Source organism: Psammomys obesus, unplaced genomic scaffold, assembly GCF_907164565.1.
Source record: "Psammomys obesus unplaced genomic scaffold, mPsaObe1.curated_primary_1811, whole genome shotgun sequence".
Lineage (NCBI taxonomy): Eukaryota > Metazoa > Chordata > Mammalia > Rodentia > Muridae > Psammomys > Psammomys obesus.
Genome location: NW_026585797.1, coordinates 7,311,420 through 7,315,495, shown reverse-complemented (window position 1 = coordinate 7,315,495; position 4,076 = coordinate 7,311,420).

Sequence of the window (4,076 nt, the reverse complement as noted above, 5' to 3'; positions counted from 1 at the left end):
GAGGATTCTCTGAGATTATCATGTTAAAAGCAAGCTGCCATGGGGGAGGTTATGGAAGGTCACATTGCCCTCAATCTGGTCAAAAGGCAACAGGAAGATATGAACAGGGCATAGCCCTGATGCCCACTGGGGCTCAGCATGAGTAAACTGGAATTTACCCACTATACTAATAGCTTTTTTTTTTTTTTTTTTTTTTTGGTATGAGAAAGGAATGTGGCTTTTGTTAAATAAAGAGCTGGTGGCTGAGCTAGGGCAGAGAGAGAGAGAAGGCAGAGACAGGAGCAAAGCAGGGAGGTAAAGAGAGAGCCCTGGGTTGGGGGTGCAATGGCAGGGAAATCAGGGTCGCTAAGCCTACTTAACAGGCAAAACCTGTTAACATCGCGCTCTCCCCGCAGCACGCTCCCCGAGCCCGTGGGAGCAATGCCTTTTATGATCAGCTCCCTGCTGGGGCAGATCACTTGGGGCACAGGGTGTGTGCTAGCAGTGGGGTCACCACAGCAGGAACTGCAACGTGAGCAGGGGCAGAGCAGCTCCTCCTCTTCTTTATCTCACTAAACCTGAGGCATCCTGGCATCCTTGGCAGCTGCTGAGTCCAGGCCTCCACCTCGCAGTGGCTATGTATGCCAGTTTTTCTGTGTGGGAGAGTTCTTCTAGCTCCCCTGCTTGGGCAGGAGACTGTAGAAAATGCCATGCTAGCTCTGTTTTTGCCTCTTTGAGAGACCATAAGTGGGAGCTGAGCAGTGAGGTAAGAAGGGTTGAGATCAGACTCCAAGGATCAGAGGAACTGGGAGAAGTAGAGGAGGAGACAGCTTGGCAAGAGGGTGTTGCCGGATATTTGATGCCATTGTGAACCCAAAAATTGTGAACTGTAAAACCCTGTTTCTTTGGTGTGGTTGAGCCTTATCACACACCTTTAATCCAAGAACTTTCTGTTTATTGTAAACTGGTGATTATGCTCTGGTTCACCCAACGCTAGCACACTCCTTTAAAAGCTTTCTGTACATGGGATTTAATAACGTTAACCCTAGGTCAAGAGGCAGAGCAAGAAACCAGGTGACAGGTATCAAAGAGTAGGAAGGACTTTGAGGTGGGGGTGGGGGTATTTAAAACTGTGGGAAAGAAAAAGCTTTAGCTCAAGCTCTGGCTTTAGCTTCAGCCTCAGCTCCTTTGCTCCATGGCTTCTTGGGCTTTGAATAGAAAGCCTTTAGCCTTGGGTTTTTTTGGCCTTTTCCTGGTGCACTGTCAGTTGAGCCAGTGAGCCTTTTGGGTTTTTCCATCTGGACCTAGCTGAGAAGGAAGGTCAGCTGGGTGCTTTCTCTGCCTCTCTGAGCTAGGCAGTTTTCGCCCCAGCAGCTGGCTCTTGAGTCCTTATTGGTAAAATACAATGGTTGAGATTTTCCTTCTTTTAAACAAGAGGGTCCAAGTGAGAATGAGAAGCATGAAGCTTGGGGGTGAAAGGAGAGAGGCACAGACAGAGTTCACAGACAGAATAAAAAACAGGTGGGATCAGAGGACAGAGTTTACCATCAGTATAATCCCAGAAAGGAATTAGCACAGCTCACATAACACAGGTGACAAGGGTATACCCCAAGATGGCTCTGATCAGTAAGAGAGCTTGGAGAACAGACTAGTTTTCTTGTCCCTGAGACAGAACCAAAAGAGACAAGGCAGAGACACTAATAACAAAAACGCTACTCCCTCTGGGCAGAATCTGTCCAGACTGCATCCAGTCACTCACACAATTTGGCCAGCCAGCCGTTTGTGTCCAGTATAGCATGAGAGAACAGCAGCAGGCTCCTAGTAGGGGTAAACCTTAGGAGGGCTCTTCAGGAGGCCTGGCCTTCTCAACCAGAACTGAGTTTGCTTCTTACCTCCTAGAAGAACCAGGTGGACTCAGTCTCTTGGTGTCTGGGAACACAGCAGCTATTTCAGACCTTTCTGGGTTCAGTGAGAGGCACAGGTCCCTGCAATATCTTCAAGAGGTGCAGGTCTGGACTAGTCCGAGTTCCACATACAGAGGGCTATATCACTGGAGCTTCCATACGTCATACTCCAGGTGAGAAAGTTACAGAATACCGCACATGTAAGGCCAAATTACAGTCCTTCATTAGCCAAGGAAGGAAGGAAGGAAGGGAGGGAGGGAGAAAAGAGAAAGAAAGAAAGAAAGAAAGAAAGAAAGAAAGAAAGAAAGAAAGAAAGAAAGAAAGAAAGAGGAAAGAAAGAAAGAAAGAAAGAAAGAAAGAAAGAAAGAAAGAAAGAAAGAGAAAGAAAAAAGAAAGAAGAGAAAGAAAAAGAAGAAAGGAGGAAATAAAAAGGAAGGAAGAGAGAAAAAGAAAAAGAAAGAAAGAAAGAAAGAAAGAGAGAGAGAGAGAGAGAAAGGAAGGAAGGAAGGAAGGAAGGAAGGAAGGAAGGAAAAAAGGAAGGAAGGAAGGAAGGAAAAAAGGAAGGAAGGAAGGAAGGAAAAAAGGAAGGAAGGAAGGAAGGAAGGAAGGCAAAGAAGGAAGGAAGGAAGGAAGGAAGGAAGAAAGAAAGAAAGAAAGAAAGAAAGAAAGAAAGAAAGAAAGAAAAGAAAGAAAGAAAGAAAGAAAGAAAGAAAGAAGCCTGCCTTTATTAGACCAAGAATAGGCTCTTGTTCCAAGGAAACTCTTGGCACCAAAGGGCAAAACTCAGGTTACGGTTTCTAAAGACAAAAACCATAATTACATCATTGTCAGGTGTAGGTCAGGGAACTCGGTCTCATTTGTTTTGACTATAAAAGCAGAAGATATTTTTATTATTTATCTGGGCCATGGTCAGGGTCATGGAAAGTCCTGAACATACTGCCAAGGTAGATGTAACCTTCTGGGGTTTCGGGCTGAAAAGTACCTGAGAGGACACAAAATGGAGTCAGGGTAAGATGAAGACAAGATGGATTACCTTCAGTCATGTCACTGCCATATTGATGAATTTTTAACATTTTCATTTATTTTTTGATTATGTTGAAATACTTTGAAGTGCATTTCAGAGGTTCTTAAACTTAAAATTTCAGTGGCATTCTGACTGAAACCCTGCTTTTTATGCTATGCTAAAATAGCACTCAAGCTGTCCTGTGGTTCATAAGGTCTTTTGCCTCCACATAGAAAGAGGTAAGTTTCTTAGACTCCAGAACTATTTGGACATTACATTCCTTAAAATACCTATTCTTCAGCTGTTAAAACTATTCTTTTTTTTTTTTTTTTTTAATTCTTTTTTCTTAAGTGGGTGTGGTGGCACACACCTTTAAGGGAAAAGCAGGCAGGTCAGAGTTTGAGGCCAGCCTGGTCTACAGAGCAAGTTCCAGGACAACCAGGCTACACAGAGAAACCCTGTCTGGAAAAAGAAGAAAAGCAAAAAACTGTTCTTTTTTATCTTAAATATCATATATGATTATTGTTTCATATTTGGGGTATGAACACAATACAAATATTCACAATCCTTTTGTTCAGAAACTGTCATAGTTTATAATTTGATGTTTTTCTTGAGCCATTATTATAAAACTTATTTTAATTGTAGTAAATAAAAACATTTTAAGAGTTCAAATCCCATTGCATCTAGTTTTCTAAGGAATACCTGCTGTCAGCTAATGGATTACATGGTTTGCAAACAGCAATGCTATCTATGATCATTTGCATGGATAGTGTGAACTAGCATATTTTATATCAGTATCTTTCTAGAATAATACTTAGAAAGAAAAACATCTTGGAAAGACAAAATGGACCTTTTAAATGTTTCATTAGTGATTTTTAATATTTTGTAAGAGGATTTGCTTTTTTTTTTAAGAAAAAAGATTCCACTTTCCCTAGGTTTTTATTGTGTTGTTTTTGGTTTTTTGAGACAAAGAGGTCCTGTGTGTAGTCCTGACTGTCCTGGAACTTGCTCTGTAGACCAGGCTGGCTTCCAACTCACAGAGATCCATCTGCTTCTGCCTCCCCAGTGCTGTGTGCCACCACACCCAGCCCTTACCTTTCATAGTTTTTTCCTGTGTTTCCCTCCCTAGAATCGAGGGTTTCTATTTATTTATTTATTTATTTATTTATTTATTTATTTATTTATTTATT